Source organism: Salvelinus namaycush, chromosome 21, assembly GCF_016432855.1.
Source record: "Salvelinus namaycush isolate Seneca chromosome 21, SaNama_1.0, whole genome shotgun sequence".
Classification (NCBI taxonomy): Eukaryota; Metazoa; Chordata; class Actinopteri; order Salmoniformes; family Salmonidae; genus Salvelinus; species Salvelinus namaycush.
The window spans coordinates 2,305,136-2,319,572 of record NC_052327.1 but is presented as its reverse complement, the minus strand read 5'-3'; positions in this window follow the sequence as shown (position 1 = coordinate 2,319,572).

The following is a 14,437-nucleotide window of genomic DNA, read 5'->3' as shown; positions in this document are numbered from 1 at the left end:
ACACCAACATAACGTGTCTTAATAGGGCATTGGGCCACGACGAGCCAGATCAGCTTCAATGCACATTGGCATAGATTCTACCAGAAATTCCATAATTTGGTGTTTTGTTGATGTTGGTGGAAAACGCTGTCTCCGGCATCGCTCTGGAATCTCCCACACGTGTTCAATTGGGTTGACATCTGGTGACTAAGACGGCCATGACATATGGTTTACATCATTATCATGCTCATCAAACCATTCAGTGACCACTCGTGCCCTGATGATGGGCCAAATGGCCAAAATACTGGCCTGCCCAACATTTTAATACATGACAATTAGCATAATGGGATGTTAACTGCTTAATTAACTCAGGAACCACACATGTGTGGAAGCACCTGCTTTCTATATACTTTATATCCCTCATTTACTCAAGTGTTTTCATTATTTCGCAGTTACCTGTAGCTAACAGTTGTGTATTTGCGTAATTTAGTTTTGTCGAATGGAACTAAAAATGGTCCATTACTGAGTCAAATGGAGCTTTGAATGTGTTTAAATCCATTGTTTAGGAACTCTATGAGTCATAATACACAACGTTTATCAATCAGTCATGCAATCAGTCATGTTCATAGAAATAAACAATCTAGATTCTATTTCTATGGTCATGTTTAGATGGGCTATGTATCAGCAGCACGTGAAACAGAGAACTCTAGCTGCCCATTCTATATTTCCCATTTCTATGCCTTTTACTGTGCTACATGAACCACACCACTGTGGGAGGGGAGGCATATGAGTCATTGAGGAGCAGAAGGATACATGGGATATGAGGTGGGGCAGAGTGCCTTACTGAAAGTAGAGCAGAGCTGTTAACCTGCCGATCGCTAGCGCGGGGTTTTGCATGAGGGAGCAGAATGCAAAACTGGTTTGAGAGATTACAGTATACTGTACAGTACACATATCAGACAGCACGTCATACAGTAAGTGGCTAGTGCGAAGGTGTAAGCCAACTGACTCTGTTTGGCTAACAGGGCCAGAATACATTTTGAAACATCCCAAATTTACAGTGCCACAAAATAATTATGAAAAGTCTGACTTCTATAGCCTACTAGCTTTGTCATCATCTCATGGGTGCCTAAATAAATTGTTTGAGTAAAGAGGACTTTGGGCTTTCCTATGGGGATGATGTATAGCCTGAGGAGAGGCTAGCCGTAGACATATAGAGCACTCCATGTTTGCACCAAACATTAGGACTCATACCATATTTCTCTCAATGCAGATTCACTAGACTGAGTGCAGTGTTCCAGTCCAGATGATAAACATGTCATTTCTATGGTAATTCTTTTTTTACTGAAACTGGTCGTGTTCCAGGCCACCCAATGCATTGCATCCACCAATGGTTGTGTGCCACATTATAGACTGTGCAGTCGGGCATCAGACTGCTTTATGTATGTGGTTAGGTGATATGTTAAACACCTCACCAGTCATTGTGAGATCTGGCATGTGTCTCCAATGTAGTCAGCTAGGAACGTGGACGATATCACTCAGCCTTCTGTGTATCACTTGAGGCTGTCCCCTGCCTGCCTGTTGTGAGTGATTTTGTATACAGAAAAAAAAAAGTTGACTAATGATAAATCTGAAGGATGACATGTTCATGCATCTACCATTAAGCTCAGTATACCTGTGTAGTCTGAACCATGTATAATCCACCCTGTATAGCTGTATTCTTACAAAATCTGGTTTACTGCACCATTGATACTGTAGTTTCAAAGACCGAAGTGAACAACTATTTTTATGAAAATGTGGCAGTACTGATATAACATTTTGGAAAAAAATAGCAAAAAAATTTGTTTACCTAAAGATATTCTGAAATACTGTCAAATAAACTCAACATGGTGTAAAGTACTCCTTTTTGGATGTCTGTGTGGGTTTTTAATGTCTGAATGTGCTAAAAATTGTAATATGTATCAATTGTGTTCAACTTAAATTATCCATGTAATAATTGGCCCATAGACTGTTTAAAATGGATTGGCCATATTGTGTTATGGAAGGATATGTCTCCAAGGCTCCATCTAGTGCAGAAGACTTGAAGAAAGCCCCAATTATATTGCATATTGTACCATTTACTTTGGTTAAAATTTTACCATAACATTGTAGAAATTTACTTCAGATGAATTTTAGTAGCATTGCGCACACTGTATTGTGTTTGTCTTCCTGTCTGAAAGATGGTGGTCTAAGCTGAATGAATGGCTGTTGGTCGTTTTTTTTTTTTTTTAATATATTTTATTTTTGCATTTTCCAATTAAGAACATTCAAAACAAAAATGAAAAGATATTAGACAACAATATAACAAAGTGACAATAACCTTACAAGACAACAGAGTGTAATTTTTTTAATATTATATATATACTGTATATACAAAAATACAATAAATAAAAGTCATTAAAAAAAATGACATTGGATCATATGGTCACCTGCCGTAGGCTACATATTATACATTAAGTGTGAAACATTACGTGAGGATTATATAGAAATTAAATCAATGTGATGTGAGGGGAGGGGAGATTCTCCATAGAATCAATAAAAGTTTGCCAAATTCTGTAAAATGTCTAACTTATTCCTCAAGCAGTAAGTGGTTTTCTCCAGTGGGATACAACTATTAACTTCTGATAGCCACATTGCAACTGGCAGGGGGGAATCCGATTTCCATTTCAAGGCAATACATTTCTTGGCAATCGCTAGCAATATTTCTGTTAACTTTATAGTATGGCTTTGCCTAAGATTGGAATTAGTAAAGTTACCCAGTAGACAGACCTCCGGGTCTAAAGGGAATGCAACCCCATGAATTGAGGATATGGTATCGCATACCCCTTGCCAGAAACCCCGTAATTTTGAACACTGCCAAGTGGAATGGAGGAATGTTCCTTCATCTGAGCCACATCTAAAACATAGGGAGGAGATATCGGGGTTGAACTTCTGCAATCTAGATGGGGTGATATAGAGCTGATGGAGGAAATTAAACTGGATCAGTCTCTATCTGGAGTCCAGTGTGGATGTAACACCATCCTTGCATAGGTCATCAAGATTAATACCCAGATCTTTTTTCCATCTAAGTCGGGGTTTATCTAGCTCAGGCAGTGTTAGTCCTGACATAAGAACATCGTAAACATGGGAAATCGGTCTTGAACAGTGGTTGGTCTGAATGGCAGAGTTGTTCAATAGGTGACATCTTAGGTAGGTTCCATTGTCCCTTGGGAGTCACCCTAATAAAATATCGTAGTTGTAAGTAACTAAAGAAGTTCCGGTTAGACAAGTGGTATTTCTGTTTCAGCTGTTCAAACGACATAAGAATTCCCTCCTCATAACAATGTTCCAGAAGAGTGATACCCTTATCAGACCATGGTCTAAAGTTACTATTCTGGAAAAACATAGGAATCAATCTATTGTTCCATAGAGGTGTTTTAGGGGAAATAAATCCCTCTCATCTGAACAGCTCATGCCATTTGCACCATGACAGGACAGTATGTATAATTAAAGGGTTGTCTGTGATGGTTTTTATAGATTTCCTGTCCATTTGTAAAACAATTCTGCCCCAGTGTCATCATTTACCTCAAACTATTCAATGTTTAACCATGAGGGAGAAGGACCATTGTCAAACCTCTGAGCTAGAAATCTAGACTGCGCAGCCCAGTAGTACATTCTGAAATCGGGGAGGTTTAAGCCTCCTTGACCATAATCAAGGGTCAGTTTTTCCAGGCTAACCCTAGGGGTTTTGTCATGCCAGATAAAAAGTCTGGTCAGCTTGTCGAGAGAGGAAAAGAATGCTGCGGAAACAGGGATAGGGAGAGATTGAAACAAATATAGAAATCTGGGCAGGACATACATTTTAATTACATTATTCTACCCAGTAGGGTGAGAGGCAAGTTCATCCATTTACACAGGTCACCCTCCACCTTTTGCAACAAACTGGCCAGATTGAGTTTATAGAGGTTGTTCAGGTTACCATCCACCATTACGCCCACATATGTGAAGCCCATAAGGGATCATCTAAAAGGAAACTTATAGTTGATGGTCAAAGACAGATAACGGTAAGATTTCACTTTTATCGAAATTGACCTTATATCCAGAGAAATAACTATAGTACTGTAATAAGTTCTGTAGAGAGAGGGAATGTTCTGGGTTCGTCAGAAATAAGATAAGGTTGTCCGCGAAAAGTGATAACTTATGGGTATGGGGGCCCACCTCAAAGCCATGTATGTCAGGGCACGTTCCAATAGCTTCAGCCAACGGTTCGATGGCGAGGGCGAAGAGGTGGGGGCTAATTGGGCAACCTCGTCTGTTCCCCCTATAGAGAGGGAAAGAGGAGAAAGTAATTTGTAGCAATCCTAGCTTTAGGAGATTTGTAGAGTGACTTTATCAAATTTACAAACACAGTGCCTTATGCTTCCATAGTTCCATAGCCGCAGGTAGAACAGTTGAAACTGGAGCAGCAGCACGGCCAGGTAGACTGGGGACAGCAAGGAGTCATCATGCCAGGTAGTCCTGAGGCATGGTCCTAGGGCTCAGGTCCTCCGAGAGAGAGAAAGAAAGAGAGAAAGAGAGAATTAGAGAGAGCATACTTAAATTCACACAGGACACCGGATAAGACAGGAGAAGTACTCCAGATATAACAAACTGACCCTAGCCCCCCGACACATAAACTACTGCAGCATAAATACTGGAGGCTGAGACAGGAGGGGTCAGGAGACACTGTGGCCCCATCCGATGAACCCCCGGACAGGGCCAAACAGGAAGGATATAACCCCACCCACTTTGCCAAAGCACAGCCCCCACACCAGTCAATCAGTCAATCAGGTTTACTGATTGAATGTGACGAGATATCAGATTCTGCTCCAAGAGGTGTCGAAACGTCTGTTTCCCAAGGAGTCCTGTTGACACACTCTTTGTAGTGTTCCAGCCAGCATTAGGAGACAACAGTGTGGTCAGAGGAGACGGCACGGTTACTTGTGACCACAATTGGATGTTTTTCCAATCCATCAGTGGGACCAAATGATCCATCAAGTCTGCTCTGAGAGTTGTGTTCAGTTTTAGGCTGGTAACATACACAGGGTGAACAAGCGATACATCTTGGAAGAGTAGTTTCAGCATAAGTCGCATTGTGAGAGGTGAGGTAGTCTGAGTGAACCCTCAAACTTTGGTGTCGCATTGTTCTGTTTTTAACCAACGTGTTGCTGGGTTCACAGCCCTTTTGAGATCATTGAACAATGTTTGAGAGATGAGCGATATTGTCAAGCCCGAATCAATTAGCGCAGCACGTGTTAAGCAGTCCTCCAGGACTGTTTCCAGGTAGCGACTTTCAGAGTTGTGTTTTGTGGTCAAATTCCCCACAAAGTGGAGTGATTGTTCGCAATGGTGTGATGAGTCATTTCTGTTCATGGTGAAAACAGACCGACTTATCGGAGTTTGAGAGGAATTGGCCATTGCAATGTTGTTTACCTTGTGCATCGCAAAATTTGTATCTGAGTCTATAGTCAAAGCCCGTGGGCTTATTTCTTGATCGAGCAGGCCCTGGATAGGGATTCAAGTGAGTAATTTGATCATTTACGTCCTTGCTAATGGTGTTAATTTCAGTGGAGCTGTTCTCCGGCAAATATACGCCTAGTTATAGCGACTGAATGGAGTGAGTGTTCCTGTTCAATACTGAAAACCGAGATTTCAAGGCTTTTAGTGCCTTGACATTTAAGCTCTCTGAGTTCTGAGATTGGCAAACCAACGTGGGCTGCAGGGCCCAAGTAGTTAATGAAGTGGGGATACATGTTCGACAGAAACATTTGTTAGAATAGCTCTTCCATTCCTGTTTCAGTGAGTAGGCCAAAGTAAGCTAAACGAAGGCTATGATAGTATGCTTGTGGGTTTTCATTCCGAGCTTGTTTGACAGTGTTAGCCAGCGAGCTGTCGTGTTTGCAAGTCGCAGAACCACTAAATTCAAATTTTCAAAGCCGTAGCAAGTTTCGCGTAGTCGTTTTGCTTCTGTAGACAGATGAACCTTTGCTACAAACCGGTAAAGCCAGTCAGTACCAGTAGCGTTCGGGTAGCCATACAAGGTGTCCTCTGTCTGCTGAGAACTTCTCAGTGTCGTTTGGCTTCCCTGGAACGGGGTCAAAAGGTGCAGAAGTTTTTGACAATTTTTTTCAAAGCATACCGTGTTAAGTACGCGGAGAGGGTTGGCATCATCCTGTTGGGAATTATGGGCCGAAAGGCCAAGAGGAGAAGTCAAGCTTTGGCTTTGTTGGCGAGGAGATGCAATATTACTCTGTGCCAAATGGCCAAGAGGAAAAGACTGAGGGACACCTGAGAGAGGTAGTCTGAAGCCTTCTGTTGTCTTCACTCCGTTGTGTACCGAGCTCCGCCTGTGAGCTTGGTTGCTTTGTTGGGTAGTCATGCTATAGCAAGTGACTCTTCTGGAGTTCCTCCAGGTGGGACCTGAGGGTGGTATTCTGCTACATAGCAGAGTCCACTTGTGCACTTAGAGTACTTATTTTAGACACATCAGTGTTCGGCCTCATACTTATCTGTCATAGTTTCCTGGTTCTCCAACTGTCCCTTCATCTTAACCGTTTCTTCCTTGTGCTTCTGCTGTTCCTTGCGGTACTGGACAAATGTATGTCCATCTCTGCTGGTGGCCATAGTTCAGGGATAAACTGGATAGAACCTTTACAAGGCCTGTGCCTGATGGTCTAGTTTGGAGGGCCATTTTCGCAATTTCTGCAGTTTTTACGCTTATGGCGATGTTTGGGTTTATATCGCTGCTGAGGTTAGCGATCAATCTTTCCATGGGTGAGGGTTCACTTATTAGCGGGGGAATGGGGGCCACCGCCTCTTATAGCTTGCTCATTATTATTATATATATTTTTTTTTTAAGTTTGGGTTTTGAGTCATTGGAAGCTGCAAAAAATATTTTTATCCTTTTATAGACGTTAATGAATCATCATTACTGGATCAGTAATGTGGAAGTTGGACTTCAATGAACTTGCAAAAGCACATTTAATTTATTTAGCAATGTCAATGATTAATCATACCTGTATACGCTATCTGAGAATTAAACTTTAATTAACGTGAAAGTGTCGCTGTATCTAGGTTAAGATTGACAAGTTTAAAATGTATCATTGGTTGGAACAAATTAATTTGGCCCTTATCGAAATGATCAACCTGGTAAAAATATTTGTTTGGCAATTTAACCTCCTTGTTAAATCGAACTAGACAACGAAATCCAATCAGTTGAGATTGGTCGGATATGTTACAGATGTGAGAAGACGTTTGCCCTCACATTGGAAAATATATTTTTCAGGTAATTTTTTTACTGCCGAATCTTCACAACAACGGGTCACTTACCCTAGAAAGCTGAAATCACTTGGGATTCCAGCAAAGGCGGGACATCCGTCGCCCAAAGCACGGGATTTCGCTGTAAACAAAATAATGGATTCTCTTTCTTTGTTAGATTAGCATCTAATGCAAAGTTAGCCGTTCTTGTACAAAAACTTTCACTTCAAGCACAAATAGGGTCCCCTTCAATTTGGGAACAGGGGTTCACTAACGACATCTCACGTTCAACCCAATCGGCGTTTCTTGCTAGCAATGTTACCGGAACCCGTGGTAACAAATAAATATTTGCCTTGTCTACTCGCGCTTTTGAAGCACGAGGGACCGAGAGATATAACTTTGCTTCGGCCAAACAAATATATTTGGGCCAGCCTTAAATCGGCTGGCCTGTATGTCCTAGCCCTGGAAACATAATAATTAATCCTACACACTGTCCCTTTGCCAGGTATAAAACACCAGAGTCAATCTTTCCCTGCTCTCTGGGTCGAAAGGAACCACACGCTCAACGACAATCCTGCCCACTGCTCTTTGGTGTATAACGTCATTTGCCACAAAATTAATGTAGACTGAATTCAACAGGAAGACTTAATTTTGATTCCTCGCATGGGGTTCCAATATGTGGTGAGTTTACTTTCATTAATCTGATGAATGTTATTTATCTCATCTTTTTAAATGTTTAACCTTTCTTTAACTAGGCAAGTCAGTTAAGAACAAATTCTTATTTACAATGACGGCCTACTCAGGCCATATCCTAACCCAGACGACACTGGGCCAACAGTCTTGAATCTGATAGAGGCTGCATCTCAGCCTCTATCACTGAGATGCAGTGCCTTAGACCGCTGTGCCACTCGGGAGCCCCACTGGAGCTGGACCAGTAGCAAAGATCATCTCAATCTGAGACTTGAGCTATTGTGGGTGGAGGGTAATAAATGTCTGATATGTATAGTAGAAAAAGTAGTGGGCTTAGGACTGCCCCCTGTGGGACACCTGCTGAAGGGGTGAATGGCGGGGATATTGCCGTGGAGAACTTCACTTTAATTGTGTGGTTATGGAGGAAGCTGGTGATGTTTCTGATGGAGAGTGATAGTTTAAGATTGGAGTCTGCAAGCCGATAGCACAACCCATTGAGCCACATTTTATCAAATACTTTTTCTATATCAAAGAAAATGTCCATGGCAAGTCCTTTTTCTTGAAGTTCCAGAGAATGTCCTCTGAAAGTCTTAGAATGTTTATCGGTAGTTGATCTTGTTTTTCTGAAGCCAGCCTGATGGATTCCAGGAGGCCAATTTCCTCAGTGTGGCTGCTCAGTCTTTGGGTGAGCACTCTCTCAAAGCTTCCCAATATTACTGAGGAGGATAATTGGTCTAACTTGTGACGTTGTATGGGTCTTTACTGGGTTTGTGAATCATTGTAATAACTGCAGAGGTAATCTTAGGTTTCATTACATACAGTCGGGAGGAACTACTGAATATAAGAGCAACGTCAACTCACCATCGTTACAACCAGGAATATGACTTTCCCGAAACGGATCCAGTGTTTTGCCTTCCACCCAATACAATGGATCTGATCCCAGCCGGCGACCCTATGCGACACCGTAAAAGGGGCAAACGTAGCGGTCTCCTGGTCAGGCTTCGGAGACGGGCACATCGCGCTCCACTCCCTAGCATACTACTCGCCAATGTCCAGTCTCTTGACAATAAGGTTGATGAAATCCGAGCAAGGGTAACATTCCAGAGAGACATCAGAGATTGTAACGTTCTCTGCTTCACGGAAACATGGCTCACTCAAGAGACGCTAACGGAGTCGGTGCAGCCAGCTGGTTTCTTCACGCATCGCGCCGACAGAAACATACATCTTTCTGGTAAGAAGAGGGGCGGGGGTGTATGCCTTATGATTAACGAGACGTGGTGTGATCATAACAACATACAGGAACTCAAGTCATTCTGTTCACCTGATCTAGAATTCCTCACAATCAAATGTCGACCGCATTATCTACCAAGGGAATTCTCTTCGATTAAAATCACAGGCGTATATATTCCCCCCCAAGCAGACACATCGATGGCCCTGAACGAACTTTATCTGACTCTTTGTAAACTGGAAACCACACACCCTGAGGCTGCATTCATCGTAGCTGGGGATTTTAACAAGGCTAATCTGAAAACAAAACTCCCTAAATTCTATCAGCATATCGATTGTGCTACCAGGGCTGGTAAAACCTTGGATCATTGTTATACTAACTTCCGCGACGCATATAAGGCCCTCCCCCGCCCTCCTTTCGGAAAAGCTGACCACGACTCCATTTTGTTGCTTCCAGCCTACAAACAGAAACTAAAACAACAAGCTCCCTCGCTCAGGTCTGTTCAACGCTGGTCCGACCAATCTGATTCCACGCTTCAAGACTGCTGTGACCGGAAACATGACCGAATACAAACAGTGTAGCTATTCTCTCCGCAAGGCAATCAAACAAGCTAAGTCCCAGAATAGAGACAAAGTAGAGTCGCAATTCAACAGCTCAAACACAAGAGGTATGTGGCAGGGTCTACAGTCAATCACGGATTACAAAAAGAAAACCAGCCCCGTCGCGGACCAGGATGTCTTGCTCCCAGACAGGCTAAATAACTTTTTTGCTCGCTTTGAGGACAATACAGTGCCACTTACACGGCCCGCTACCAAAACCTGCGGGCTCTCCTTCACTGCAGCCGAGGTGAGTAAAACATTTAAACGTGTTAACCCTCGTAAGGCTGCAGGCCCAGACGGCATTCCCAGCCGCGTCCTCAGAGCATGCGCAGACCAGCTGGCTGGTGTGTTTACGGACATATTCAATCAATCCTTATCCCAGTCTGCTGTTCCCACATGCTTCAAGAGGGCCACCATTGTTCCTGTTCCCAAGAAAGCTAAGGTAACTGAGCTAAACGACTACCGCCCCGTAGCACTCACTTCCGTCATCATGAAGTGCTTTGAGAGACTAGTCAAGGACCATATCCCCTCCACCCTACCGGACACCCTAGACCCACTCCAATTTGCTTACCGACCCAATAGGTCCACAGACGACGCAATCGCAACCACACTGCACACTGCCCTAACCCATCTGGACAAGAGGAATACCTATGTGAGAATGCTGTTCATCGACTACAGCTCAGCATTTAACACCATAGTACCCTCCAAACTCATCATCAAGCTCGAGACCCTGGGTCTCAACCCCGCCCTGTGCAACTGGGTCCTGGACTTCCTGACGGCCGCCCCCAGGTGGTGAGGGTAGGTAACAACATCTCCACCCCGCTGATCCTCAACACTGGGGCCCCACAAGGGTGCGTTCTGAGCCCTTTCCTGTACTCCCTGTTCACCCACGACAGCGTGGCCATGCACGAAAGTTTTAAGTTCCTCGGTGTACACATCACGGACAAACTGAATTGGTCCACCCACACAGACAACGTTGTGAAGAAGGCACAGCAGCGCCTCTTCAACCTCAGGAGGCTGAAGAAATTCGACTTGTCACCAAAAGCACTCACAAACTTCTACAGATGCACAATCGAGAGCATCCTGTCGGGCTGTATCACCGCCTGGTACGGCAACTGCTCCGCCCACAACCGTAAGGCTCTCCAGAGGGTAGTGAGGTCTGCACAACGCATCACCGGGGGCAAACTACCTGCCCTCCAGGACACCTACACCACCCGATGTCACAGGAAGGCCATAAAGATCATCAAGGACAACAACCACCCAAGCCACTGCCTGTTCACCCCGCTATCATCCAGAAGGCGAGGTCAGTACAGGTGCATCAAAGCAGGGACCGAGAGACTGAAAAACAGCTTCTATCTCAAGGCCATCAGACTGTTAACTTCTCTAGGCTAGCTGGGACGTTAGCGTCCCATCTGGCTAACATCCGGTGAAATAGCATAGCGCAAAGATTCTAAATACACCATTCGTAGTATTAAACGTTCTTGTAAATACATGTATCTAACATCATTTAAAAGCTTATCTACTTCTTAATCCAACAGTGGTGTCAGATTTCAATAATGCTTTTCGGCGAAAGCATACCTTACGATAATCTGACGACAGTGCGCCAAACACACAAGTATAACTAGCATTTTCCAACCAAACAGTAGCGTCACAAAAGTCAGAAATAGCAATAAAATTATCAATTACCTGTAAAAATCTTCTTCTTTTGGCAATACAAAAGGTCCAATCTTCACAATGAATGGTCATTTTGTTCGATATTTTTTTTTTTTATAGCATAACACGACACATTTTGTAAACGGCTTGTGTCATGAGTTTCGACTCCTTCAACTTTCGACGAAACGGTTGATGTAATTACTCACACTAGATGTACCTGTATCTAGTCAAGGTGGGTTTCATTGTAATCCTCTGTTTGTTAGTAACACAACCATACATGATGGTTATTTCTACGGGACATATTGACCGAAAATAACTGATTTGAACACACCAAACAACGACCTCATTGAGCGCCTATGACATGACCAGTGCTTCTTTGATTGACTGTATTTTGGCCCAATGACCACTGATCGTCTTGAAATCTAGTTTGGTAGAGAGCCAATGAGCCGAGGTAAACAACAATATCTAATGGTTATATCTGGGAAGACCCGGTCTTGAACGAAAGTCACGCGTTACGCAGACATTCGCCATTGAAATTTCTACCCGAAGGAGCCACGTTGTTTGCGCTAACATTCGCCATTGAAATTTCTACCCGAAGGAGCCACGTTGTTTGCGCGTTAGCAGTATTGAGTCAAGATCCTTTTCCTCTATATTATTGAAATAATTATGGCGAGTAAATCTGGAAAATCAAAGGCAAAGTCCAGCTATACAGATCTACATGCAATTATTGATGAGATTGCTAGAGAAAGTGACACAGATTTACAAGAAGATGTATCAGATTGTGTGTCAAGTTTGGACTCCCAATTTGAGGACATGTTTTTGTATGGAGAAGACGCAATTCTCGATTGGTAAGTAACTCTCATGCTGTTGTTTGAAAATAATACCAAAATTATTTTGTTTCACTACTCAATATATAATCTGTGTGTCTGTATATATGAGATATTTTACATTTATTTGATCTAAACATGGAATAGAACCACAGATCCCCAAAATGATTTTGTTTCACTACTCAATATATAATCTGTGTGTCTGTATATATGAGATATTTTACATTTATTTGATCTAAACATGGAATAGAACCACAGATCCCCAAAATGATTTTGTTTCACTACTCAATATATAATCTGTGTGTCTGTATATATGAGATATTTTACATTTATTTGATCTAAACATGGAATAGAACCACAGATCCCCAAAATGATTTTGTTTCACTACTCAATATATCATCTGTGTGTCTGTATATATGAGATATTTTACATTTATTTGATCTAAACATGGAATAGAACCACAGATCCCCAAAATGATTTTGTTTCACTACTCAATATATAATCTGTGTGTCTGTGTCTTTATTTCACAGTCCCTCCGATTCTGATTGGGAGCCCCCACTGCCAAGTTGCCCATCCCCCAGGGGAGCTTGTTCATTTAGCCGGACCCCTGCTGTCTCCGGCTCCACATCTACCCCCGCCCTGCCAGGTGTGACAAAGAAGCGGCGATGGGGAAGAGATACACCTGCAATCAGAGAGGAGGAGGGTCGTTGGCACTCTGTGCTGGAGGAGGATGTGGCGCCTCCACCTCCATTATTCAGACCAAAGAGGCCATTAGGCCCAAAGCTGGATATGACATCTAAGTATAGCCCCATGCAGCTTTTCCAGCTGTTTTTCACCTCATCTGTTGTTGATTCCCTGGTGTTGAACACTAACAAGTATGGTGCTAAGAAGCAGGCAGGCAAGAAAGAGGGATGGAAGCCCATTTCCATGTCAGATCTTTTTTGTTTCCTGTCAATGGTCATTTACATGGGTATTGTGAAGTTGAAAACCCTGAAAGACTACTGGAAAACTGCTCCCCTCTATCAACTGCCTTTACAAGACATTTTTCTATCACTTCATTGACATTGCTGTGGTGAATTCCTTCATCCTCCAGAAGGAAATGGCTAAGAGCCGTGGACAGCCCCACATCTCACAGCTAGCCTTCCGAGAGCTGCTCATCCAGGAGCTTGCTTGCTACAGCAAGTCTACTGCAGCACCTTCTGGCCCCTCTACCTCTGCTGTTCACCTGCCCAGATTCATCTCTGCAGGCATGAATGTGCCTCAGGGAAAAAAGGGCACCGTGGGGAGACGTCGTTGTGCCCTTTGTCACAGGAAATGCCCTATCACCTGCACCACCTGTTCAGTAACCCTCTGCTTTACAGCAGAAAGAGACTGCTATTGGGCATGGCATCAGCAGAACAATATTATGTAGAGGACTGAGGGTCTTCACAATATTGTATATTATACTTTGAATGTGTGTAAATAGTTACCCTTGTTATTTAATTTTTTTTCAAATTTTCAAATTTTTATATTATTATTATTATTTTTTGTTGGGGTGTGTGTTAGAATAGCATTTTAGTATTTTGTATATAGTCATTTAGTTCAAAATGTATCACTGTACCAATTTGGCCATTTGGGTACATTTGGGCAACTTGTGTGGGACACCTGGGTGACTACATGCTCAATGTCATGTAGCTCACTCGTTCCTGAAGATATCGTTTTGAAACTTTTTTCTAATACTGTTGCCATCTTATGTTCTGCATCAGAATTATCCCCAGCATCATATCTGAATGTTTGCCTGTTCTTGTTCAGTTGAAAGATGATGCAACAACAATAAAAACAAAAAACGTATGTTTATTTCCTTGTATTTTCTTCTACCAGATCTATTGTGTTATATTCTCCTACATTCAATTCACATTTCCACAAATTTCAGAGTGTTTCCTTTCAAATGATACCAAGAATATGCCTATCCTTGCCTCTGGGGCTGAGCTACAGACAGTTAGATTTGGGTATGTCTTCAGGCGGAAATTGAGAGAAGGGGGGGGGGTATCCCAAAGAAGTTAAACAGCCACCACTAACATTTAGTGGCCGCTGCCAACATACTGACTCAACTCCAGCCACTTTAATAATGGGAATTGATGGAAATTATGTAAAAATGTACCACTAGC